Source organism: Camelus dromedarius, chromosome 16, assembly GCF_036321535.1.
Source record: "Camelus dromedarius isolate mCamDro1 chromosome 16, mCamDro1.pat, whole genome shotgun sequence".
Classification (NCBI taxonomy): Eukaryota; Metazoa; Chordata; class Mammalia; order Artiodactyla; family Camelidae; genus Camelus; species Camelus dromedarius.
In genome coordinates, this window is record NC_087451.1 from 20,191,721 (window position 1) to 20,219,045 (window position 27,325).

General features: G+C 49.4%; 1 protein-coding gene and 1 long non-coding RNA gene across 13 annotated transcripts in view; one reads left to right on the forward strand and one right to left on the reverse strand.

Moving 5' to 3' along the window:
* Window positions 1–24,016, reverse strand: part of LOC105098995 (phosphoinositide 3-kinase regulatory subunit 5) — a 120,496-nt gene extending 96,480 nt beyond the window's left edge. For 6 of the 12 annotated variants that reach the window (XM_064495255.1, XM_064495256.1, XM_064495261.1 and 3 more), the window contains exon 1: window positions 23,864–24,015. The gene's annotated coding sequence lies outside the window, so the exon portion shown is untranslated. Of the gene's footprint in view, window positions 1–9,192; window positions 9,283–9,374; window positions 10,664–23,863 lie in introns of those variants that run through there. The other 6 variants (XR_010384493.1, XM_064495257.1, XM_064495253.1 and 3 more) reach the window with 5 other exon arrangements.
* An 83-nt stretch (window positions 24,017–24,099) lies between these two features.
* Window positions 24,100–25,976, forward strand: LOC135323223 (uncharacterized). The gene is made up of 2 exons (XR_010384494.1): window positions 24,100–24,280; window positions 24,482–25,976. It is a non-coding gene; the product is annotated as an uncharacterized LOC135323223 (long non-coding RNA).
* The last annotated feature ends 1,349 nt before the right edge of the window (window positions 25,977–27,325 follow it).

Here is a 27,325-nt window from a genome sequence, read left to right on the forward strand (position 1 = left end):
TTACTATTTGGTGATGGAATGAATAAAAATGAGCAAACCACTAATGTGTGTAACATGGATGAATATGAAAAACATGTCATGCAAATAAGCTGGACACACACAAAAAAAACCCCAAATACTCTATGGTTTCATTTATAAGAAATTCTAGGACAGGCAAAACTAATCTATGGTGAAATAAACCAAAATAGCAGTTGTCTCTGGAAGGTAGAGAGCAAGCTGACCAGGAATGGGCACGGGAGACCTTTCTGGGATGATGGAAATATTGTCTGTCTTGATAGGAATACAGGTTACACGGATGTACATATTTTCCATAACTCATCAAACTGTACAATAAAATGTGTGCATGTCACTGCATGTAAACCACACCCGAACAAAAGTGTTTTCTGTAGACTCACACAATACGTAAGTGTATAGAATAAATCCTTAAAGTTCTTCCTAGCATGACCATTTACCTGAACTCCACTTTCCCTTTTCAAACACACAACCTCTCCACCTCAGTCTGTCCAGTTATCTTTCTAGCCTTGTTCATGTATTTACATGCCAACAAAACATACCCCCACATACGCATCTTCTTATCTGCACAGGATCATAGCACAGGCATTGTTTTTTGCAGAACTGTCCCAAAAAAGTGCATCTGATTGTCATTCCCTCCCTGCTGCCTAAAGCTTTCTAATGGTTTTGTTGCCTTAGGAGAAAGTTCAACCCCCTAACCCTGCTGACAAGACCCCAAGAGGTCTGGGCCCTTCCTCCCTAGCCAGTATCATACCTCCACCTTCTGTCTCCATAAGAAACTTCTTCCTGCCTGTGCTCCCTCTGCCGGAAACACTTCCACTGTCACCCCTGCTTTTGATGTGGCTCCTAATATATATTCTTCTGTCTTCTGTTTACAAGGTCACTTCTTTGGGGTAACCACCCCCACCCTCTCTGCTTCCCCTTTGTCTGTGCTGTAACTGTTTCCTCGACTGGAATTTCAGCTCTGATGACAGCGGTCCATCCATCATGCACACGGTTGTAACCCCAACGCCTGGCACAAGACCCAGCCGGAGTCTCCCTGGGCAGTTAGGTGAGTGAGCAAATGTGTTGCAACCCAAAAGCCCCACCTAAAGGTGTAGCCGTGATGCTGTGACCCTACGAGCAATAGGGGGTATTCCTCAGGTCTTGAGGGGAAATCACATCTCTTGTAACTTCCCAGTGAGTCAGTCCTGGGAGGGTGGTGCTGATCGCGTCATTCTGGCCACCCACGATGTGGTCAGGTTGCCTCGGAGACCTGCTTCCTCCCTATTTCCTCTGCCAGAGGCCAAAGAGAAAGATTCGGGTCAGAGCCCAAGCTTTCCAGGAGCTGCTCCTAAGGCCACAGAGTATGAATACAGGACAAATGACAGTACTGTTAACTTCTTTCTTTCTGTATATTGTTCCCTCCCCTGGCTCTGTCCCCCGACCCCGCTAATAAGGCAACCTTCTTGAGGAAGGTCTGAGCTCCTGGACAGCTCCTGGCACAATGGGCGGGGCTCAGAGCTGGATTTCACTTGCAGTAAGAAGATAAAGCAATGATTTTTTCCTTCTTTTTATAAACTTTAATTCTTAGAGCAGCTTTAGGTTTACAGAAAAATTGAACAGAAAGTACAGAGAGTTCCCATAGACTCCCTCTGCCCACCTCCCCCCTCCCGCCCAGGGTTTCCCCTATTATTAATATCTTCCATTAGTGTGGTGTATTTGTTACAACTGATGACCCTATTTTGGTATGATAGTATTAACTAAAGCGCACACTGAACATTAGGGTTCACTCTTTGTGTTTTACATTCTATGGGTTTTGCTAAACACACAATGTCTTGTATCCACCATTACAATTTCATACAGAATAGTTTCACTGCCCTCAAAATCCCCGATGCTCTATCCATTCACCCCTTCCCCTCTCTCCAATCCCTGGCAACCATTGATCTTTCTACTGTCTCTATAGTTTTGTCTTTTCCAGAGTGTCGCGCCGTTGGCATTATATATTATGTAGATTTTTCCGACTGGCTTCTTTTACACAGTAAAAGGCATTTGAGGTTCCTCCTTGTTTTTTCTATGGCTTCATACCTCATTTCTTTCTATGGCTAAATACTATTCCATTTTATAGCTGTACCCTGGTTTGTCTACACATTCACCCACTGAAGGAATTCTTGGTTGCTTCCAATGTTTGGCAATCGGGATAACGCTGTTATAAACACTCATGTGCAGGTTTTTGTGTGGACGTAAGTTTTCAACTCATTTGGGTAAAATATCTATAAGCATGATTGTTGGATTTCTTAGCATTCTAAGAAAATGACTGTTTTTCAAAGTAGCTGTGCCATTTTGCATTCCTACCAGAAATGAATCAGAGTTCCTGTTGTTCCACATCCTTGTCAACATCGGGTGCTGTCCAGTTTTTTTTTATTTTTTTTTTATTTTAGCCATTCTAATAGGTACACAGTGGTATCTCACCGTTGTTTTAACTTCCAATTTCCTAACAATATATGATGTTGAGCATCTTTTTATATACTTGTCATCTGTTTATCTTCTTTGGTGAGCAGTTCAGATCTTCTGCCTGCCTTTTAAGTGGGTTGTTTCTCATTGTTGAGTTTTAAGAATTCTTTATGTATTTTGGATAAAAGTCTTTTATCAGATAAACATTTTGCAAAACATTTTCTCCCCATCTGTGGCTTGTCTCTTCATTCTCTTACCAGTGTCTTTTACAGAGTAGAAGTTTTTAATTTTAATGAAGTCTAAGACATCAAATTTATCTTGTGTGGATCATGATTTTGGTATTATATCTAAAAACTCATTGCCAAACCCAAGGTCATCTAGGTTTTCTTCTTTGTCATCTAGTTTTATATTTTGCATTTTGCCTTTAGGTGTATGATCCATTTTGAGTTAATTTTTTGGAAAGGTTTAAGATATGTGTATAGATTCATTTTTTTTAATGTGGATGTCCAGTTGTTCCAGCACCATTTATTTAAAAACTATCCTTTCTCCATCAAATTGCTTTTATTCCTTTGTCAGAAATCAGTTGGTTATATTTGTGTGAGTCTATTTCTGGCCTTTCTATTCTGTTCCACTGATCTATTTTCTTACTGTTTCACCTGTATTACTCTATTTTGATTATTGTAGCTTTAGAGTTTAATAAGTCTTTTAGTCAGGGAGTTCAGTTTTTCTACTTTGTTCTTTTTCTTCAGTATTGTGTTGGCTATTCTGAGTCTTTTGCTTTTCCATATAAACTTTAGAATCAGTTTGTTGATACAAAGTAATTTGTTGGGATCTTAATTGGAATGGCATTAAATCTATACATCCAATTGGGAAGACCTGGCATATTAACAGTATTGAGTCTGCTTATCCATGAACATGGAATATCTTTCCATTTATTTAGATCCTCTTTTATTTCATTCTTTAGAGTTTTGTAGTTTTCCTCAAATAGATCTTGTGCAAATATTGTTAGATTTATACCTAAATAGTTCTCTTGTTTTTGGTGCTAATGTAAATAGTGTTTTATTTTTTATTTCAAATTCTAATAGCTCATTACTGGTACATAGGAAAACAATAGATTTATTTGAATAAATTTTGTATCCTGCAACCTTCCCATAATTGCTTATTAGTTCTAAGAGTTTGTTAATTCTTTGGGATTTTTTTCTACACAATCATGTCACCTTTGTTTAAAGACAGTTTTATTTCTTCCTTCCCAATCTGTGTAGCTTTTATTTCCTTTTGCTATATTATTGTATTAGCTATGACTTCTAGTACAATGTTGAATAAGGAGGAATAACAAAGGACAACCTTACCTCATTCCTAATCTTGGGGAGAAAGCATCTAGTTTTTCACCATTAAGTACGATGTCAGCTGTAGGGTTTTTGTAGGTATTCTTCATCTAGTTGATGAAGTTCTCCCTTTATTCCTAGTATGCCAAGAGATCTTATGAATGGGCATTAGGTTTTGTCAAATACTTTTTCTGTATCTATTGATGATCACATGATTTTTCTTTAGCCTGAAGATGTAATGGATTACATTAACTGATTATCACATGTTGAACCAGCTGGCATACCAGGAATAAATCCCACTTAGTCAAAGTATATAATTTACATAACATAAAATTCATCATTTTAAAGGGCACACTTCAGTGGTTTTTAGCACATTCATGATTGGTACAACTATCAGCATGATCTAAATCCAGAACATTTCTAACACCTTAAAAAGAAACCTCATACGTATTAGCAATCACTCGCCATTCTCCCTCCCCCGTCATCATAACCCCTAACCTACTCTCTGTTTCTATGAATTTCCTTATTCTAGACATTTCATATAAGTGTAATCATATAATAGATGATCTTTGGCATCTGGCTTTTTTCACTTAGCACGTTTTCTAGGTGCATCTACGTTATTGCATGTAACAGTGCTTATTCCCTTTGTGACTGAATAATATTTCATTGTATGGATGTACCACAGTTATTTCTTAAATACTTAAATTTATGGACCAAGATTCATATCGGATACCTGAGGGCTACCTGCTCCCAGTCCAGAGCAAAGGAAAAAGATGAGAGTCACTATCCAGGTATACAGTTTTCCCTTCTGCATGAGGGACAGTAAGAAATGAACCCATCTTGGAGTTTCCTCTGTAATAAAAATGAATCCTGCTTGAGTCTTGTGGGCTCGTATAAACCACTGCCACTGTCACTAGCTACTATCCACCATGGTTCCCACTGTCTGCCAGGCACCAGACCAGGCAGGAACTTGCACATGGAACAGTCCTTCAAGATAGACCCTCTTTACCTCCATCTACACATAAAGAAACTAAGCTCTGAGAGATAAAGCCAGTTTCCTAGGGTCCGCAGCAAGGGTACCAACTCAGGTCTGCCTAATACCAAAGCTCTCTTTAGCTGTCAGGTAACACCTAAAATTTTTTTTTACCTAAGTGCTCCAGCATTGGAAGTCCTAACCTTGTTATACCCTAGATCCACTTGGCAATCTGGAGAAGTCTACAGACTCCCCTTCAGAACAAAGTTTTAAATGCACCAAATAAAATACATGGGACTTTAAAGGAAATGAATTACACTGAAATGTAATTATCAACTGTTTTTAGTAATCAGACTTGTGACATGGTAGTATCTGTTCTTCTCATGACACATTGAACAACAAACTCCAGCAGTGGGTCTAATCATTAGTATCCCTTTGAAGTGGTAAAAAACAAAAATGATGTTTCAGGTGCCACAACAACTGCAAAGTGATATGAAAACATCTGGATTTCTCCTGGTGGCCAAGTCACAGGTGCTACCAGTCTGACTCCGGTTTGTTGCCTACATTCATAATGGCAGGAAACACTAAATTTCAGTTAGAGGTGAGTGACAACAGAAATGTCACATCTTTCCCATCTAAGTTCACAGACCCCTGGGTGAGAGTCTCTGCTCCCCAGAAGCTGTGGGGCCAGGAGGAATGGGGGTGCGGGCGGGAGAGGAGAAAGTGCCCACCCCACCCCCTCCCAGAGCCTGCTGTTGTCTCTGGATGTTCAGGAGTCCCCGGGTGAGGAAGGGTCACCCTCCTGCCCACTCCCCTTCCCTAGCCCAGAATTCCTCAGATCCACCCCTTTTCTGGGAAGTTCCCTAAGCAGAGTTTCAGTTTCTCAGGCTGGTTCCCATCTTAGTCTCTGACTTACTATTCTTCTCTCTTGCTGGACAGTTTAATGCCTTTTTCAAACAACACCCCTGGGAGGTGTTGTAGAGGTTTGGGGAGTTTCTGATCTCTCATATCAAACTTCTCAGATGACTTCAGAAGGGCAGCCCCTAGCTATGGTTCCCCCGGGAGAGGGGGAGGCCCCCGCTGAAGGCATGGTGCACAGGTGCTGAGTGAGAACCCAGGGCAAAGCCCAGCCAGGGTGGGGGGCTCCCTGTGCGGAGAGCCCCTGGCCTTGCCTTGTGGGGCTGCCTGCGGAGCTGAGAACGGTGGTGAAGCCATATAGCTTCTCAAGACCTCAGTTTCTTCATCCATAAAATGGGAGTCAGGCCTCTCCATAGTGGTGCATTATGGGGTGAGGGACAGAAAGCAAGAAGGCTCGAGTACACCCCCAAACCAACCACCAGACATGCTCAGAGCTCACCCCTGACAAGATGAGCCCCAGGAAGAAACTCACCATGGGATACCAAGAAACAGCAGGGCTTTCCGGTGCTTTACTCAAGGCTCAATGCACAAAATGACCACAGCGCCTGCCCCTGCATTTCTGAGACACAGCCAGGGAGGGGATGCTTTGGGGCAGAGCTGGAGTTGGACCCAGAAGTTCTCCCCCTTCTAGTCTGACCCAGGAGGGACGAAGGACTTCCCATTCTAGCTGCATCGCCCCGGTTTGTTAGCAGCAGGACAGCTGCCCCAGCCGCTGCAGGTCCCGGTGGGCAGAGACCTCCCTGCTTCCTGTCCAACCACCGTGAAAAAGGTGGAGGAATAGGTAGGAGGAGAAGAGCAGGTGCAGGGAAGCCAGACACTCCCTCCCCAGAAACATGTCCCTGAAGTTACATACATCACCAAGACGCGGCACCTGTGTCCGTGGTTCCCTAGACCTGCCCCCTCCCCGCAGCAGTGATGGGGTGGAGGGAGGCCGCAGAAGGCAAAGGGAGAGAGACAGAGGATGCGTGGGATGTGGAGGAATGTTAAGGAGGAGGCTTGAAGGACTAAGTAGAGGAGAAATACCCTTAAGATGTCCTGAGACTGAGACAGTTGAAAGCAGCGCAAAAACAAAAACAAAAAAGGCAAAATGTACACCAGCGGCCCCAATGTTTCCTGTTTTTCTAACAAATCACCAATGATTTCCAAGAAAAGCAAGCTGCACCACGCTCGGCCCTGGGCACAGCCGCAGAATTTGCACATCTGGCCTGTGCTTCGAGAGCGGTACCCGGGCACAGGATGTGGCAGAGCCGCCCGAAAGGTCTGCAGCTTGAGGACGCTGAGGCGGGCAGGGAGCTCTCCAGGGGGCCTGCCTGGAAGACGGGGAAGCCCTGCTTAGAGGGCACTGTCGGAGGATGCCTGTGGATGGGCTGCCCCGTGCCCTTCTGAAGTGTGGAGAATTTCCGATCAGGCGGGGCTGGGGCTCCAGGGAGCGAGTGGCTCTCGGAGGGTGGGGCCCCCGGCCGCCACCCCTGCCCCACCCAGTCTCAGCTTCGCAGCCTCTTGCTGCAGAGGGTCCTGGGCTCTTTTGAAAGCCCCTGGAGGGATGGGCAGACCCCAGAACTGAGGCAGAAGATCAGTCTCCTCCACCCAGCTCACCTCAGCCATCTGCTCTCTCACGGCCTCCCCAGGTACCACATCTTGCCCCTTCCTGCCCGAACCTCGGCCAGGAATACAAGAGGCAGGTCCTAGACGCAGGCTCTGAGCAGGTATTGTGGATGGAAGAAGGGAGACAGAAGTACCCCAGCCTCCATCTGCCTTTAGCCTCATTCCTACTTGGCTGCTACCCCAGTGGGCAGACTGTGTCCTCAGGTCGACACCATGCCTACACATATATTTTGCTGAACCATTTGAAAATAAGTTGCAAGTTGTGGACCTCATGACACATCAATTCTGAATAATAGATTGAATTACATTAAAAACAAGCAGCAAGTTCATATGGTTCAAGCTAATATTTTAGCATGCATCCCTTAGGGACAAGGACATTTCTTGACCTGAGACCATTATCACACCGAGCAAAAGACTGACATTTACACAACATTGTCTGCCATGCCCAGGAGTGGGAATACTCTCACAGAGCACCTGCTCTGTGCCTGAGTACCCACTGTCCCCATGCCTCGGGGATCTCACCCATTCGGGGGCCAAGCGGTGGGAGGAGGAGGGCCACTGGTCCCAGTGACCATCTTACCCTGGGAGTTTATGCTGGAAGGGGTACCAAGCAGACACCCAAAAATCCACCACAGGCCACTGATGACACAAAATGAAAAATTCCTCCCCGGAGAAATAGAAGGCACATCGGGAGGTTGTATTTTTCCAAAGATGGTCACAGCATCTCCCGTCCCGTGGCCAGCTCTGCACTGAGGCCTTGCCACTTCCCCATCAAGGGGTGGGATCTGACTCCTCCCCTCAAACCTGGGTGGGCTTGTGACTGCTTCAACTGAGAGATGACAGTGGAGGTGATGCTGTGTGGCTTCCCACGCTGTGCTATTAAGGTGCTGCAGCCACTGCCTCATTTGCTAGAAGACTTGCACTCAGAGCTCTGAGTCATTGCCTAAGAAATCTGACTACGTGTCTGGAGGTTGCCATGATGTGAGGAAGCCCAAGCCACGTGGGGAGGCCAGTTGCAGGCACTCTGGTTTGCAGTTCCTGTCCACAGCTGTTCCAGTGTTCCCCGCTGAGGCCTCAGATGTCACTGAACACAGACAGGCCGCCCCCGTGCTGCCCTGCCCCAATTCCCAGCCGACGGGATCCATAAGCGTACTAAAACAGTTAGTCTTGTAACACTACATTCTGGGGTAGTCGGTTACACAGCAATGGTGTCTGGAACATACACATCCGGTGTAGGCCCCACACCCTGAGAGAGAGCAGGCTACATGGCCAGAAGCCACTGGACCATGTGTTCAGAAGAGCCCAGGCAGGACAGCTAGAAAGAAAGCTACTCACAGGGGGCGGGGTTATAGCCCAGTGGTAGAGCGCATGCTCAGTATGCACAAGGTCCTGGGTTCAAGCCCCAGTACCCTCATGTAAAAAAAAGAAATGAAAAGAAAAAAAGAAAGCGGCTCAGAGACGGGTGCCATCCACCAGGCGGCAACTAAGATAATCACAGCAATTCAGAGGTGAAAGGGCCCTTAGCGGTGTCCAACCTAAATGCATTTACTCAAATAAAAACTTCTCTTACTGAGTGCATGTGACCACAAGATACTTTGCTGGATGCTGTGGTAGACAACACTGGCCTTCATTTCAGACACTGAGCTTCGCTGATTTGCTGGTGCCAACATGGAGGTTGCCACATACTGCGGACTAAAACGATCACAGCAACACAAGGCATACTCCTGCCTCAGGACCTTGACACCTGCTGCTCCCTCTGCCTGGAGTGCTCTTCTCCCAGATGTCTGCTTGGCTCACTCCCTCACTCTTTCCAGTCTTTATCTTATGCTCTTAAGGAGGACTTCTGGCAAACCCCACCTCTGGCGCCTCCTGTTTTATTTTTCCACCTCCCTTACCGCCAACTGGCAGACTATTCACGTTACTTACTATTTATCGTGCTTGCTGTCTGTCTCTCTCCTCCAGCCCCATTAGAATGTCACTCCACAAGGGCCTGGAAAAGTGCCTGGCACATATTTGCTGGAAGAACGAATGAATAATGAATGAATGAGCTAATCATAAAGAGGTCTCAAGGAAGCAAACAGAAGAGAGGTGCACGTGGGCTCACACACCTGGCCTGGCTGGGATGCAGATGCCGCTTCTCTCACATGAACCACAGAGCTGAGCCGCAGCGAGGCTAGGGATGGCCTGGGAAGCAGCTGGAAGTCTCCTTAGGTCACAGGCAGGCCACCTGAGAAAGCCTCGCTCCTCTCATCATCTCATCTCTTGGAAGGTCAAGGAGGCAATGAGGAAAACGACCATCCTACCTTGTGTCTTTAATTCTGACCAAGGATAACGCGAGGTTTGTAAAATAGGAGTGAGAGGAAAACAAGGGGGCAACGACCACATCATCTTGAAGTTTGGACTAATCGTGGAACACAATGGGAGCCATGGTCAGACCCACGTCTTAGACATTAAGGAAGCAGACTTTTAAGAAGCCAGGAATCAGAGAGGATGGCTTAGCATGGACAGAAAACTCAGAAAATGAAATTCCAGGGGCAAGTCACAGAGTTTCATGAAAGGGGAAAGAGGGGAAATGTCAAAGCGCCAGTGTGACTTTCTGGGGTGTCCGTAAGAGAGGGAAGCGAGGTCCTCAAGTAAGAATGAACACAAAAGAGCAAGAGTGAGCATGTCCCAAAGACAGGCTTAAGAAAAACACCAAAGACATCAAAAAGGGCCTGTAGAGTTATTTTAAGAGCCTAAACCTGGAGAGATTAGGCTCACCAATCAGGACAGAGGGGTGATAATTACAGGTGCTCGAGAGAAAGAAGAACTGCTCCACGGCTATTTCCGCCATCTTTTTTCTCAAGGAGAATGGTTATCCCACTGGAAAGATGGTCAACAGCAAACGTGTATTGTGGCTCCATTATTTGAGGGATTTAATAGGCACTGGGGGTCCAGAAATCTCAAGGACCTCACGGTCAGAGGGGAAGATGGGTTCCTGAAGGTCACCAGGCAATATGGTAGAACCAACAAAAACAAAAAAGACAGATAACCAGATAGAAAAATGGGCAAAAGACTTGACTAGACCCTTCCCTAAAGAGGATCTCCAAGTGGCCAACATACAGGACAAGAAGCTCAATTCCATCAGTCATACGGGAAATGCAAATTCAAACCACAATATGAGACCACTAGACACCCCACCCCGAGAGTGGCTAAAATGAAAAAGATGGAAAACACTGTTTGTGAGGACGTGAAGCACCAGAACCTTCACGGCTACAGGTCGGAGTGTGAACTGGTCCAGCAACTTTCCAAGGGGGAAACCATTTAGCAGTACCCACCACAGCACAACCCGCGCCTGCCCCACAACATGGCAGCTCCACTCCCAGGCACATACTCAGAGGACGTGCACCAGAAAGCTCAGAGCAGCACCATTCAAAGGAGCCTCCAGTGAGATACTACCCACGGGGGGGTGGGCGTCTCTGCGGAGGTTGACTAGGGACTGGCGCGATGGAGGAGGGGCAAGGTGAATTAGCAAAGCTCCTCTAAGAGGGTCCCCCCCCAGATGAGTCTACAGGAGGGAGAAGCTGCCCCGGGGTTCGGGCACAGCGAGTGGGAAAACGGACAGAGGCAAGAGGCGTGAGACAGCATGGGTCCTGCAGCGAAGGACCAGGCGTTCGGCCTTCCTGGAGGGCAAATTACAACACGGGCGGGCTGAGAGCTGCAGCCAAGTGCTTAGCAATTTACTCCAGGGCCACGTGGAGCTACGGCCCAATTTTCAATGGGTGAATGTACACTGGCCTTGGAATTCAGATGAGCACACTGGTTAAGTGTGGGGGGGGGGTGCTGGGGAGGAGGAGGGTCCAATGCAGGGGGCTCTGAAGTCAAACAGCGAGCATGCTGCTTCAAACGAGTGGAGGATTGCAGATGAGTATAAATACATCTCAGAGTCATACAGAAACTTGAGGTTGTGAAAGGGAACTGGTACTGATCATCTCTGAAGGACCAGAGAAAATGAAAGATGTACGAGAGAAAGACAGAGAGTGAGACAGAGAGAGACAGGGACAGACACTAGACAAGGCTGTCCCAGTTCTGGGGAACTCAAACCAAGCAGAACCCTGGAAACTACAGTCCCTGACAATGTTTTCTACCTGCCCTTATCAGGGACCACCAGGGGCTAGGATGGATTCACTAACTAAACAGGTAATACAAGAAACTGCACAACAGCACATCTGAATTTTAGCCAGGGCTGCTGCAGGCTCACGACAGTGTGAAAAATGCGAGCAGAATGATGACAGATAAAAGGATTCACCACTGGCCGAACCACCTTGAATTCACCTTGGCTCACCCAACAGAACCAAGGGTCTTCATCTGTGGGGTCATTTCTCCTAAAATACCAAAGAACTCTGCTTCCGGTCCTTTAGACCACACCATTGTAAAAATTGCAGTGAAGTATAAATAACATAAAATCGACCACTTAAACCATTTTAAAACGTACAGCTCAATGGCATTAAGCACATTCACGTTGTTGTGTGACCATCACCATCATCACCTCCAGAACTTTTTCATCTCCCCAAACTGATTCCATACCCATTAAACACTAATTTCCCCCTTCACTCTTCCCCCAGCCCCTGTAACCACCATTCTGCTTTTGGTCTCTATGAGTTTGACTACTCTAGGGACCTTACAGAAGTGGAATCATAACATATCTGTCCTTTTGTGACGGGCTTATTTCCCTTAGCATCATGTCTTTGAAGTTCATTCCTACCGTAGCATCTACCAGAATTTCATGCCTTTTTGAGGCTAAATACTATCCCTTTGTATGTAGAGGGCACATTTTGTTTACCCACTCATCTGCAGAGAGACATTAGTGTTGATTCTACCTTTTGGTATCTCATGTCATTAAAATTTTTTTTTTCCTTTTTGGGGAGGGAGGTAATTAGGTTTATTTATTTATTTTATTTTAAAAAATTTTAAATGGCAGTATTGGGGATTGAACCTAGGACTTCGTGCATGCTAAGCACACACTCTACCACTGAGCTATGCCCTCCCCACTAGCATGACGTTTTTATTAGCGGTTTTCAGTTGGGCTTAGAAGGTAGGCTACTGCACAAGGGGAAGGATAAAGAACTTTTATTTGACAGTGAAGATTCAGAAAGATCTCAAACTAGTAAAGCTCAAATGTGGATGAGACTCACAAATGTCTTTTCATACCCATTTGCCTTTCTTCTGTAATAATATAATTTTTAGAAAATTTAGATTACATTTCCCACATTCTCTTATGGCTCAGTGGTCATCTGACTACATTCTGGCCAATGGACTATAAGTAGACATTGATAAGTGAGATTTCCAAATCATGCTTTTAAAAGGAATGAGCATGCCTTCTTCTTCCTCATTCCTCCTCTTGCTAACTGGAATGCAGATGTGATGGCAGTTGCTAGAGCAGCCATTGCACACCATGAGATGAAAGCTACAGGTTGAGGAAGACGAAGCAACAAGACAGAAGGAACACAGGTTCCTGACCTACAAAGTTGTCATGTAAAGCCTGGACCACTTATGCTCAAACTGTTACTTGGAGTAGAAATAAAGCTCTATCGTTTAAGCCACTACCATTTCGGATCTCTCTGAAATAACAAACAAACCAATAATAACTAATATTTCAGTCAACACTGAGTTATCTAAGAAGCAAAATTATGTTTTTCTTTGTCCATGACTGTGCCATTTAGATACAGGTGGTGGGATTTTCCCCAAATCTGTAGACTGTGCTTCACGGTCTGACCTTAGAGACCACATGGTATACCCAAAATTCCCTTGTAAAGGGACACATCATAGAAGCTGAAGTCACCCTCCAAAGAAGCAGCAAACATTTTCTCCATGGTGTGCCCACCTCTGTATAGTCCACCCTCAGGGAGCAGCAGCAGGGACTGGGTTATTTTAAGGTCAGACATTCTTCGGAGCCAACTGGGTTAACTGGCTAGCAGTGAAGCAATTCAAGGTGAGAGGGTACTGTTTTGGTAAATGAATTTGTTTATGGTTGATAAGAAGGCACCCTGAGAATAAAGTATGAGTATTATAAAACTTTTCCTCCTTAAACAAGATCAAATGTTTAGGGAAAAATTATGTCCCTGAAACACAACTACAGAGATAACTCAAAGATCAATGATTTCCGGGGAGGAGGGGAGGGCTGAATAGACAGAGCACAGAGGAATTTCAGGCACGGACAATACTCTGTATAATCTTATAATGACAGATATATGTCATTATATATTTCTAAAATCCATAGGATGTAAAATACCAAGAATGAACCCTAAGGTACACTATGGACTTTGGGTGATTATGATGTGCTGATGTAGGTTCGCCCTTTGTTGAAAAAAAAAAAAAAGGTGCCATTCTGGTGAGTGATGTTAACAGTGGGAGAGGCTGCACGTGTGTGGGGCAGGGGGTGTTTGGGAAATCTCTGTACCTTCCTCTCAATTTTGGTGTAACCCTAAAATTGCTCTAAAAAATGAAGTCTTTATAAAAAAAAAATATAATAATGTTCCCACCTCCATTTACTGAGCAGGTCTCAGGAGTAACGCAGTCAATGAGAAGTAATCCATCTTTGAAAAAGCTGGATGGGTTGGGGGAGGAAAGGAAACGGGACTCTCTGAGAGGACCGAGCTCTGGACCCGACCATGGCGCCAACATTCCCTCTATAGGAGCCTTGACGGGAACCCAGGAGAGTTGATGCTTGGCCCCAAGAAGGGGCATCATCAGCCACTACATCCATCTCAGAGAGAATGTTGGACTATGATGGCACCTGGGCTAGGGGTGGGAGAATTGGAAGTGGCACCTCCTTCTGTATCCACTGCATCCCCTCCTTGGTCCAGTATTGAGAGCTTGCTTCTGTCAATTCCCACCCATCCCCACCATCTTGTTTTTCTAGCTGACTCCAATGCCTTCTAGAACAACCTCCTCTCCCAACCCCCAAACAGCTCGCAAGCCTTGGACCTGAGCTCCTTAGCCTCGCTTGCTCAGAAATGTGTTTTTTTGATGCACACGAGGCTAGTCCTTGCTCAGAGCGACCTCTCACCTCCTTCCTCAACCCCACCCCACAAGCCAACCTCTGCCACTTTCAAGTAGGAGGTTTTATCATCACAGTCTTAAGTGGCCATGCCCTTGTTTTTACCCTCCTTTGCACTTTACCGTAACCCTCTCTACACAAATCAATATTATCGCACCATGACCCTCGGGCTAATGTGTTACTGGCACAGGAATCTCTTGCACCTCTGGCCTGTGGCTGGGCAGCTCAAGTTTTGCATCCTTTCTCTAATGGGTTCAGAGAAGGAACTCACCACAGGAAACAACATCAGGGTGTCAGAAGTCATGTGATGAGGTGAGCCCCTCATCTCTGGATCACTCACTCACTGGAGAGAGAACATGGAGTATGCCCTTGTGCCAAGACAGCCCAAGGTACGTTCCCAGTCCTTGTATTGAAGCCCAGAGACAGCCAGGGGCCCTGGACACCAGCCTGTGTCCTTGCGGGTGCAGTGGCGGTGGTTCCAGGCTGGTGGGTGGGCCACTGGCAGCCTCTCGGCCCATTTCTCAGGCAGGCACGGAGAGGGATGTCACTCTCCGTCCTGGATGAACTCAGAAGCAGAATAGGAGGTTCTCTCTCCTGGGGACGTCTTTCCGCTACTCTCTCCATCCCCCAGAAAGCCTTCTTTCCTCTCCAAAGCATAACTCCCCTTAGAAAAAGAAAGAAAAGGGAAAAAAAGAACCTCATCTCTGCTCGCCCTGCTTGGGAGTGACAGAAGGGAGTCCCTTTTTGCTCTAAAGAGTCCCACGTTAGACTAGCGGGGCCACGTTTGTGCACAAGGCTTGAGAAGCTGTAAAGGGCAATAAGCAAATTAGTGATAACTATCAGGTATCCTTCATTTTCTCCCAATTTAAAAATTTGAGTTCTACATCTCCCTTGGCTTCCTCGGGTCAGCACAGTCAGGCAACCCCTGGCATGTCTGAAGAAGCCCCAGAAATCCTCCAAGCGTTTCTGGGCCCCGCTCACCCTGAACACACAGCTCCTGATTGCCCCACAGCCCGTCGCCGGGTAGGCGGGACAGGAAGCCCCTCTGCCTGGTAAACACCGTGTTGCAAACACACTTCCCCAGGCTCCTGTGAAGGCGGGGTCATCAGCCTGGGAGTGGCTTGTTAGTGGGCAGTTCCCCAGGGCTTCCCTAGCTCTCAGACTCGGAGAGCTGCTGCCTTAAATCTGAGGAAACTGGAGGCTGGGATGTGGATTCCCAAGGACCAGGGTCCCAGCAGCTGGAGTTTGCCAGCGGCTCCGGGGTTTGAAACAGCTTAGAGCAGGACGTTGGCCCTGTCCTGCCCGTACTGGAGGACAAAGGTGCATGTTTCTGCCCCTTCGGATGCCCACAGAATCCAGTGAGGTGTCTGGACGGTGCCTCCCTGGAGGATGACCGAACCCCATGAAGATCTCAGATGGGGGTGTCGCCCAGCCCGCCAGGTCATCAGCCACCGAGGCTGAGCCCAGGTCTCCTCTGTGCGGCCACACAGAGAATCGTGCGTTCACCAAACGTGACTGCACACCCCGGGGCGCCGGCCCTGCGATGGGGAGTCGGCTCTAAACAAGATGGTTGTGAAGTTCTCCTCATCAGGAAGGGGATGGGAGAGGCAAGAACACACGTTAGGTCTCGGGGGAACTGAGTCAGGCAGTCTGGCTGGAGGAGAGGGTGAGGACTCGAAGACTCCAAGAGTGGGACTCGACCTTGAAACCTGAGACCTGGGACTTAGGCTTTCCCGAGGAGGCAGGAGGCACCAACAGCTGGGTGACGGAGGGGTTTTCATTAGAAGAATCTCCTGGGGAAGCAAGGAAGAGACGGGCCTGGAAGGCCCATGATCAGGCACATGGTGACGAAAGCTGAACTGGGTGGCAAGGGGGACAATGGGGAAGTGAGAGGAGCAAGAACCCTGGGGGAGAGGCAGCACCATCAAAGCGGGCTGGACACAGAGAACAGGAAGCTGGAGGGAAGACTTCGAGATGACGGCGATGTCTCAAGGCCAAGGAGTTGGGTTTCACTGGAGACCCCAGAATGGGGAAGTCTGTAGAAGGAGCCAACTTTGTCAATGAAGAGTTCGGCTCTGGACCTGCGTTGAAGTCGAAATGGGGAAAATGACCAGCATAGGCTTGGAGACGAGGGTTTAGGGGAGGGCGGTCCACACACCCAGGGCAGGCAAGAAGAGGGACCTGCAGAGGAAAGCCAGGGGGCGGACGTGGTAAGGGAAGAGGCTCGCTGTAGGAGTGCTGGGCATCAAATGCTACAGAAACTTCAAAGAGAGATGCCGATTGGGAGGTGGCCGTGGGAATCTGTCATTACAGAGCCACCAATGACCTCAGAGGAAGCCATCCAGCCCTCTGTCCAATAGAAGCCTGGGCAGAGGGAGGCCATTGGGACCGGAAGGACTTTAGTCTCTGGGCACCCTGAGGGAAAGGGCAGGTCCCCTCTCTGCTCAGCCCATCAGAGCAGCCCCTGCAAGTCCACTCTCCGAGAGCAGACTTTGAAAACTCACAGGATGTCAGAATAACAGAGTCCATTTGATCCAGGAGGGAACGGGCTCAGAGAGATGAGGAGGTAAGCGGGGCACAGCTCGGACTAGAGACCTCATCTATTCCCACACTGCAGTCTGAACGTCACACCACGGCCCCCTGTGTTCTCTTAAGCACCATAACAAGCCAAAGGAGAGCTCTGAGCTTTGGGTTTTCTCAAAATGAAACTCCCAAGATGTCAATACAGAAGTGAATGCAAAATGCAAAGGTCTATGAAATGTTGGCTCAAAAACCCCAAGAACAAGAGGCCATTAATTCCCAGCTCAACCCTGGAGGTTGGGCGGGTTGGTCCCGAGAGCGTATCTGGGACAGCCCCCAAGGAAGCTGATTCCGAAGCAGTCCCTTTCACCAGGTGTTGGAAGGAGCCAAGAACAAGAGACGATCCCCTGCCCAAAAGCCCCTTCTCTAGCATGGAATGCGGCCCAGCATCTCAGTGTCCAGGTGCGGCTCAGGGATGGCTGTGGTTTCCTCCTGCCTTGGGGGAATGGGCTGTGAAGTCAGCCTGTGGGATTTGCAAGGGAACTGCCCAGCTTTGGGATTTGTTTATTCAAGGCGACTGAATTTCTTAAATTCAAATTATGTTCTCCGAACAACCAACATTCATACAGCCAGTGAGACACAGCCACTGCGATTTGGAGAACTAGAGACTCGGAAATGGAGTGATCCCAGTCTCCATTCTCATGGCTTTTCTTTCTACATCTGACATACATTTTCCCTGAATGCTTCTCCCAATGGGGAACTTACTACTGCAAGGCCACACCCATTCCATCGTGAGTCTGTTCGGAATTTCTCTGAGCTCTTCCCTGTGCTGAGCTGAGGTCTGTTTCCTTACAATCTCCCTTTATGGGTCCCTTTCCCTTCGTGGACAACGACCTCCACAGGGTAGGCCTTCACCTTTTCCAAAGGATGCTGCCCTTCAAACATCTGAAGATGGGTATTACTTCTCCCTTGCGTCCTCCCCTTAGAGGACAACACCTCTCCTTCCGGAGTGATTTGTATTATGCCATCGCTATCTGGGTTCCCGTTCTCTGGGTGTAAGGTGGTTTATCCGCGTCCCCAATAAATGCGCCCGGGGGTTGAATCACACTCCAGATGGCGGGCAGCAGCTCAGAGGGGGAAGGGCCTTCCCTCAGCCGAAGGGCGGAGAACATCAGGACTTATGGGAATGAGTGGCTGACTGGTTTGAGGCCAAGAATCCAAGATGACTCTCAGGTCCCAGCTTGGGAGCACTGAGGTGATCGGTGTACACCTGCGAGGTGTGCAGAAGAGAGAAGGGGAGAGGAAGGCCTGGGGAGTGGGGAACCAAGCATCCGGCAGTGGAAGACCTAAAGACCAGAGCCGTTCTCCCACTTCCAAGGAACAGATCGTTCCCTGCACTACAAGCTGTCCCAGGGTGCAGGAGGAGCTGAAATGCCTCCAAAATCACGTTGCAAAGCCAGCACATCCCAACCTATCTCCGGCAGTACAGAAAAGCAAAATACAGGCTGGGCTTACTTGGGAGTATAGACGCAAAAATCCAAAGAGAATGGTAGCAGATCAAACCAAGCACTATACTGCAAGAACAAAACCTCTCGACCAAGCAGAGTTTATTCCAGACGTGCAAGGAAGGCTCAAGGGAAGGAAGTTAATGAGCTAACATGCCACGCAAATCTAGCTCAAGGTGAAAGAGTACAAGTTTCCCAGTGGATGCTTCAAGCTGTAATTGACAAACGTCACTTCCAGTCATGCCTAACACACCCTTAGAAATGAGGAATCAAAGAAAACTTCTTTCACACGTGGTACTTGACTTCAAGGCATCGGCTCTAAAGAGCTGTGACCACATCAGAGAAACAAAGCCTCAGGCTCATGCCAGGCCCTGAGAGCCGGGAGGCGGGGAGAGTACCTGCGGCCCGAACACCAGCAGCAGCTGCCTCTCTGCTGCCCGGACCGATTCTGTCTGTGCGAAGAGCTACAAATGTGCCCTTTCTCTGAGTCTCATTCGCAGCCTTCAGTCTAGTCCCCTGGCTAGGGGGCAGAACAGAGGGCTTCTTTGAAGGCCAAAGTAATGCTCTTTAATCACCTTGGAAATGGGTTGAATTCAAGACTTGATTACAATCCCAGAAAGTGTGCGCATGGCGATGGCTGGGTGAGTGGTCAGGGAGCTCGGCCCCCCGGCCTGGCGCCCCCAGATCTCACCAGCGAGCCACTGGTGGCCCCCTCTGCAGTCTGCAGGGGTCCAGTACCTATCATCACCCCCAGCTTGTCTCTGACAACAGCTGGCTCCTGCGTGGAGCTGTGCTGGGGGTTAGCCAAAGATATCGGTGTAGACAAAGTCCTGTTTTCCAGAACAGAGGTTATTAACCAGGTTCCTTGATGGACTGCAGAGGTCTGAGAAAGACCCCGAAGTTTTATGCAAAACTTAGAAAGAGTGTGTGTGTGCATGCATGCGTGAGCTTTTTGGGGGGGTGGGGGAAGATGGAGATGATCTATCACTTTATCAGTTTTTCAAAGTGGCCCATTATCAAGAAAGAGTTTGAAACTCTCCCATAAGAGCTGTAGGTGTAGATGTGATCTAACCCAGAAGATGCACCGGGAGGTAGGTGGCCTCAGCCAGGCTGTGTGGAAGTGGCTGTGGGCAGAATTGCCTGACAAGAGCAAAACCACCAAGCCATTCAGGAACAAATACTCAGACCCCAAACCCAGAGATACGTCTGCAGAGACCTCACGGTTCTGGGAAGAAAACTTGGGATGAAGAAGAAGGTTGTGGGTGCTGCCCGGGTGACTTCGTAGAGGATACAGAAAATCAGGGTGGCTTCACCCGGCAAGAACAGCAGCTCCCAAGGACATAATGAAGACCCAGCAGACAGTGTGGTGGTTTTCTGTGGACGGAGTGTCCCTTCGCCCTTGACAACCAGCGTGAAAACACAAATGCAGGGGACTCCTGCGAGGAGCCCCAGCTGTGGCAACGGAACATGCTCTCTGGTGATGATCAGTGCAAAGCAAAGGGGAGGCACCCCAACACTGATGGTCTTGATGTAGTAAGGCTGGACCTTGGAGTATGGTGGGGGCAAGGAAGAAGGAGATGAGGGGCAGGGGATGAGTGCCTGGTCTATGCCAAAGTCTTCTCAGCTGGTTCTCACAGGAGAGGAGGCCCCCACACTCCACAGGGTTTCTGAAAAGAACACCTGAAAGGGTGCACCCAAGAGCGCTTAGCACCTGTCTGCTCAGTGTTTTATTTGTGTTGCTACATTCTTCAATTTTATATCTCTCAAGTCTCAACTCCAATGTGACTTCTTTAGGGAAGCCTCTCCTTAACCCCCAAACCATTTCAGGCTCCCTTTCATACTCTCACAGGACCCCACAGTTTCCACGACCGTAATTAAACAATATGTGCCTAGTGTCTTGCCCACTAGACTAATTTCCACAAGGGCGGGAACATGATCTGTCTTGCTCAGGATCCTCAGAGTCCAGCACATGCCTGGCACATGTACGGAGGTGCTGAGCCAAAGAACTGAATGCTGGGGGTCAGGAAAGGGCCATGGAAAGTGCCTAATGCACGCTTCCAGGGAGACAGGGAAACTGACACCCAGAGATGCACATGGACTCACCCAGGGTCCCAGGGCTGGGAGTGGCCCCCTGACTCCACGGGAGGCAGAAGCTGTCACACCCCAGCCCTGCCCCTCCACAAGGAAACCACACAGACTCATTTGCCTAGGTCAACAACAACAGTGGCAGGACTCTGGAGGACATGAAAATGAAAAGTGCACCACTCCCTCCTGACCCCACCCTCCTGCCCCTGACACCACCCTGCACTCAGCAGCCTCCACTGCGGGTGTGCATGGATTTCTTGCCTATGAGATCCTGGGAAGTTTCAAGGTCACAGCTGAACAGGTGCACTGAGCATGAGGTGGCTCTGCTCACCGGTCAGACCTTACAGGCCAGAGTGGTGGTGCTCTGGTAGGACCTGAAAGGTATGGTAAGGACAGAAGGACAGGGTGGCCAGTACTGAGGGGCTTGGGAGAGATGTAAAGACTTCAGAGATGATACGGTTGCAGCTGGGCATCCAAGGATGAATTCACAGTCCCTGGGCAGGTAGAGGAAGGGAAGGGCATTGCGGGGAGAAGGAACAGCATGTGCAAAGGCACAGAGGTTTGCCCGAGCTTTAGGAGCAGAAGCAGGCGGGGTGGCCTGGGACTGGGGGACGAGGTCTTGCTAGCCATGCTGAGGAGTACGGACCTTCTCCAGAGGGCAATGGAAGCTCTGAAGGGTTTGCAGCTGGAAAGTGACTTGCTCAGATTCGTTGTCTTACATCACCTTGGTGGCAGGAGAGAGGCTGCGCTGGGAGCTGGGGAAGGCTGGAAGCTGGAGGCAGGAGGCAGGCATCTCCCACTGAGGCCAACTCTAAAGTTCAAAACCTAGTACTCCCTCTGGCAGATCCAGGAGACTCAGGAAGGACCCTGCGTCTGCTCTGTGCCACCAGTCACCTACTTCTTCCTACTCATCAGCCCCCACCCTCCTGTCCAGTGCACCTTGCTACAGCTATATCTCACTTATCTGGAAGCCACGTAGCTGATAACCTCAACTATCCAGAACCTCCCAGCCACTAGCCTAGAAGCAAACGGGAAAGACCTAAGGACGGCCACAGTGCAGGCCCCCAACGTCAAGCCCCACAAGCCATGCGCTCCACACCCACAGATACAGGCAGGCTGCTACCCAGGCTGGGTCCTCTCTGGTCAACAGCAGAGGCCAGAGTCAGCCAAGCTCCGGCGCTCCGAGCAGTGTCGTCTCGGCCCTCGGTTTCCCCTTACGTGAAACGTGGATCACAGCTGTAGCAACCTCAGCGTGTGGCTGCGAAGATGAAAGGAGATGAAGTGCTTAGCCCGCTGCCCAACACCATGAAATGACAGCTAACGGGGAAAAGGACAGAAAGAAAGATGGAAGAGATTTTGTCCTGAGCAGACTCAAGGTACCAAGCAGCAGGCAGAATCATTTGATAGTTTCAAGAAATTGTTAAATCATACACCATGTGCCATATTTATAGTGGCAAGCAACACATTTGACAAAGACTTCCTTTAAAACTGGATACAATGAAAAATTCCGGTGTTCAGAAGGTAGAGCTACTGGAAAAAGTGATGTGTGCAAATTCACTAACGAGAATGACATAATTCTGTGTACATCTAAAGCATCCCCCACGTTTGTAAAACATCCATTCTGTAGAACAGAATTGAATAAGATGCCATGAACTGTAAGATGCACCATCATTTTGTGCACCACTGAGAAAGAAATATCACTGCCTATTACAACAGTGAGATGCAACTTGATTTCAGAGTTGTTAAAATGTGAAAATACATATATCTTCAAGGAATGCCCTGATATGTAACATATGTTTGGTATGGGTGTCTTCCCTTTGGGCAGAAGTCAGATGTAGTCTTTCCTACCACATGCCCCTCTCTTCTGCATCTATGCTAGAGGTTCAAAAATCAAACTTAATACCCCTTGAACTGCTGGTGATCACTCTATCCTGTCCCTCTGGAAGCTTCCTCTCTTAAGAACCTGATCCAGGCTTCCAGCCCCCAAACAGCTGAGCCAAACAAGTCTTCTGCTTCACAGAGGTCCCACCAGGCTGGCCAGCTCAGCCCCTTAAGGTGAGCTTCTCCGAAGGAAGACCAAGTCAGCACATGACTTGAAGGCACGTCTGAATCCAAGCTGGGGCCTCCAGCTCTGGGCTGCCCAGGCCAAAAGGCGACTGGGGATCTCTCTCCCGCTGCTCAGCCAGAAGGCCCATGATCAACGACCAACCTGGGACTGCGGAGCAGCCTCCAACGGACACCCTCCTCTGCAGCCTCCACTGTGGAGTCTCTCCATCACTACCCCTCCAGGGACCCCTAAACAGCTTCCACTCGATTCTTCCCGAATTGCTCTCCTCACACTTTTCTCATTTGATTTTCCCTCTGGGGTCGCTTTTAGGGCCCATTTAACAGATAGGGAAGCAGGCTGGGAGAGGGAAGAAGATACTGATGGTCACCCAGCTGGGCCCGGCTGGGACTCAGGCCTCCCTCCTCATCACGCGGGTTCCCAAGCAACAGCTCCAGTGTCATCCCTTAAGGAGCTTATTCAATTTTTTAAAAAATGCAGATTCCAGGCCCCACCCCTGGAAAGCTGTGCTGTAAGGGGGTACCTGGAGAATGTGGGTTTTAAGAAGCTCTGGGAACCAGTGCCTTGCTGGGTGGCCCCAGGCCAGGAGGAAGGAAGGTGTGGATGAGAAGATAGATCCAGGGAGGGAGGAAGGGGAGGGGATCCAGGCGAGACCTTGGAGGCAGACCTGGCCTACTTCTGGCCTTCATTTCAACTAAACCCACCTCTCCTCTCTGCAAGAGGCTTGTAACTCACTTGATACCACATCCTGCTGCTTTCATCTCGTCTTCCTTTTCCCTCTGAACAATCTCCTTCCTCCTACTGACCTGAACTTCTTACTTATTTACCCCAGGCCTGGGATGGGCCAGCACGCAGGCGCAGGCGCACATACATGCACACACGCAGAGACACCCAGGGTGTAAACACGGATCCTCTGACAGCACTGAGCGTGCGGTTCTCTAGAAGGGCAGCCACTGTCTGGGGGCCCACGCTCGCTAGAGGTCCTGATGGCTAAACCGCTCCCCCCCGCCACGCCAAAACTCACTGAGGGAGCTCCTGGGCCGCAGAGCAGACCCCTCGACTCCACAACACAGGGCGGCCTTGAAAGAGGCAGCAGGAGGCTGCGGCCACACTCGGACCGCACAGAGGCTTCCAGCAGTGGCCACGTAAATAACTATGGAAGGCCCCCCGACGCCCTTCTGTCTCTGTGATTATTGGGAATGCGTGTGTGTGGACCACGTCCCCCGGCAGTGGACCCTACCACGCAGCTGGAAGACAGCAGGATGTCCAGCCCACCCCGCTGCAGCGGCTCCTCTCAGAGCTCCCGGACGGTCCCCGGCCAGCTCCGGCTCTGCCTCTAGCCCCTACGCCTGCCCTCCGTGCCCCCGCACCCCGGCCACACACCTGCAGTCCCCGCCGGGCGCCGAGCCCCTCTCCAGCGGCGACTCCCTGAGACTCCGGGTACGGTCGGGACCGCAGCGCGGGAGCTGGAGCCGCGCACCCAGCGTACCAGCATCTATCCCGGCTCGGCTCCGACGGCGGGCTGGGGGCGGGGCCACGCCGGGGCGGAGCCTGCTCGGAGCGGGGCCGGGGCGGGGCTGGCCGTCCAGCCGGCCTCTCGCGCCACCTGGTGGCGGGGCGGCGTTCGCGAGGCGCCAGCCTGCCCCACGCATCCTCCGAGTCTGGCCCGAGCCGGCAGCGCGTCTGAGAAGCAACCCCCAGCTCTGAACCTGTCCGCCTCGGAGGGAACAAGCCCCGGCCCGGGGTGGCCACGGCCGGAGGGACGCCAGCACGGAGCACCAGCGACCCCCCAGGAGCAAGGTGAGGCTCGGCCCGGGGAGCGGAAGCGCGGCTTTGAGCGGGCGGGTTGGGTGGGCGGAGCAGGCGAGGGGCTGGGGTGGGGGCTTCGGGGAAGGAGGAGAAAGGGGAAGCTCCGACTAGCTGCTTCCTTCTCTCACTGCGACCCAGCGCCCCACTTCCTCCTCCTACTTCTATTTTCTTTGGGTGCTCTTAACCTTTAAGATGCCTGCAGCCCTGCTGTGCAGACGGGCGCCGGGACCCTCACCCTTCGGCGGAAACCTTCCTAGAAATACCGGCCAATCCAGGCTTTCGGCCCTGCTGCTCCAGCCTCTGGCCTGACTTCCCACCTGGCGTCACCAGCGGCTGTGGCTCAGCCTCTCCTCAGCTCCCCAGGGCGGGGCGGGGGCGTGTCCAGAGTCGAGGCCCTCTGCTCGCCGCCGCCTCTCCCCGCACGGGCCACGCGGCCGACGCCGCTTCACCCAGAGCTGGGCGAAGTCTTCCTGGCGTCCCGGAAGGCGCAGCATTTCCCTGTGCCTCCGTTTCCTCACTACGAAGTGGAAACAAGAAGGTTGGCTGCCGTGCGGGCGGCGCTTGCAACGAAAGAACAGCGGTTTACTTCAGAGTTAACAGGGTAAAGCTGGCATTCCCACCTCCACTCTCGAATGGGACTCTGTGTCACAGTATCTGTTAGAGGCCTTTAAAGTCGGCCGCAAGGTCGGCCGTTATTGTTGGTTGAAAGCCACAGCCCTACCTGAGGCTTTGAGAGACATGAACCCCAATGAGTTTTCTTTTCCTGACTCGCCAGATACCAAGAAAAAAGCAACTTCCCCAAAGGCGTAAAAACAGAAAGTACCCTTGGGTGAACACGGAGGACTGGTTCCAGCCTATAGTTAGAGACGGGAGGCGCTCAGAACCGTCTAGTACTATTACTCCTTGTCTGCCACCCGGACCCCCGCACCCACAGTTTTACAGATAAGGAACCAGAGCCACAAAGCCTGTGAGAAGGCCTGCCCACAGTCATGTAACTTGAGAAGGGTGGGCAAGGACTCTGGTCTCCCCATTCCTTAACTTTCCACCACAAAAAGGAGAAAGAGGGCAGATGAAGACAGCCCAGAAGTGGCCAGGGAGGGAGGAAGGGGTAGAACCGCCCTGGAACTGAGTAGCAGGAATGACAGAGTGTGTGCCGGAGTGGCGTGGTGGATTCTAAGAGCACTTTGAAAGCTAAAGAACGTGCTGGAGACGTTATGGCATCCTTGACTTCTAACATGCCCTTGGTGTTCCTAAAACTGAAGACGGAGGAAAGCTGAAACAGAGTTGCCCATTAAGAATTCACTACCAGGAAGCTGGGCACCCCGTGAAGCCCACTCGGCCCCATCTCGCATCCTCTCAGAGGTGGGCATTCTCTTTCTCCACCAGCAGGTGTGACCCAGATGTTGAGCTTTCGTGGTATCCCCCCACCCTCCCACTCAGCTCCATCTGTGTCTCCCTGTCCCAAGAGGGCAGGTCACTAACCAACAGATCTGATCAGCACCTGACCCCTGTTGGCCAGAGCTTAGAACTACAGCTTCCCAGGCGCATTCTTCCCCCTTTTCTACTTCCAACCTCCCCAAAGCAGCTGGTAGGAATCAAGATGCCTGTCACTCTTGTGGCACCTGATTATGTACCACTTTATATAGCTCTGTTGTTGCTTCGATTAAAAATATATGTTTGTATCCTCTCCCCTCCTTTCATTGCCTGATGGTTACAAAGAGGAGCCTACCCCTGTCTCCATTTCCTCATCTGACATTTATTCCTCAGAGCTCTGAAAAAGTCACCAAGGAAACTCCAAATGACACATCCAGTCATCTCATTTTCTTAACCTCACTGCAACATTTGATGCTACCCTTCCTTGAAAATTCCCCCCTTGTCTTCTCCTCCACCTCTGAGCAACTTTTCTTTTCTGGCTTCCTTTTCTTCTTTCTGAAACATTGTAATACAGGAGGTTTCCTATAAGGCTGCTTCTGTTCTTATGGGCAATTTCATCCATCCCTGTCGGACCGACCCCTTCCAAATCCCTGGCCCAGACTTCTCTCTTGAGCTCTGAATCTAGAATTCCAAGTGCTTACTGAATATTATCTGGATAATCCAAAGGCACCTTCATCACTCCCTGTCCTGAAGTGAATTCCTCATCTTCTCCCAAACTCCTTCGCTTGCCTTCTCTCTCTCAGTTTTACTGTCTACCAAGATTCAACACTAGAAACCTCACTGTACAAGTAACATATCTGGAACATGTAAAGAACTACAACTCAAGAATAAAAAAAGACAGTCTAATTTTAAAATGAGCAAAAGACTTGAACACACACTTCACAAAAGAAGAAGACATATGAATGGCCAATAAGTACATGAAAAGGTGCCCAGCTTCGTAAGTCATTGGGGAAATGCAAATTAAAGCCAGGAGTTAACACTTTACAGCAATTAGAATAGCTAAAATTAAGACCGATGACATCAAACGTTGGGAAGGAGGCTCCATCCCCTGATAGTTACATGGACGACTTCTATCTAGCTTGAAAGGACAAAATTGTACTATACTTGAAAAAAAAAATACTGCAGTAAAGAGTGGAGTGAGAGAGTAGAGGATTTGGAAATATCTGCAGGCATCTGCTGTTTGTGCAAAAAGACATCCAGGAAGGATGAACAACACATGAATATGGTTGGTTACCACAGAGGGTGGGTGGGAATAGGGTAGAAAGAATGGGGAAACAGGGATGGGGATAGAGAGGGTGTGAGAAAAGCAGTTCTCCGAGTGCTTTTTGTATAGTTCGGACTTTCAGAAGGATAATAATGTTTCACGTGTCCCTGCCCCTCTCCCACATCATCCACAGGCCCACATGGTGTGTTAAACAGGTAGGAATATTCTTCGTCCACTGAGAAGTACACACACTCCCATCGCTTCTGAAGCACCTCTGCCTCTTGGCTTCTTTCTTTTCCCACACTTGCTAGAGACATGATTACAAAACATACTTCCCTTTCACCTAATTCCATAAGAAAAACAGCTGCACAAATACAAAAACTGGCAACTGATCCCTG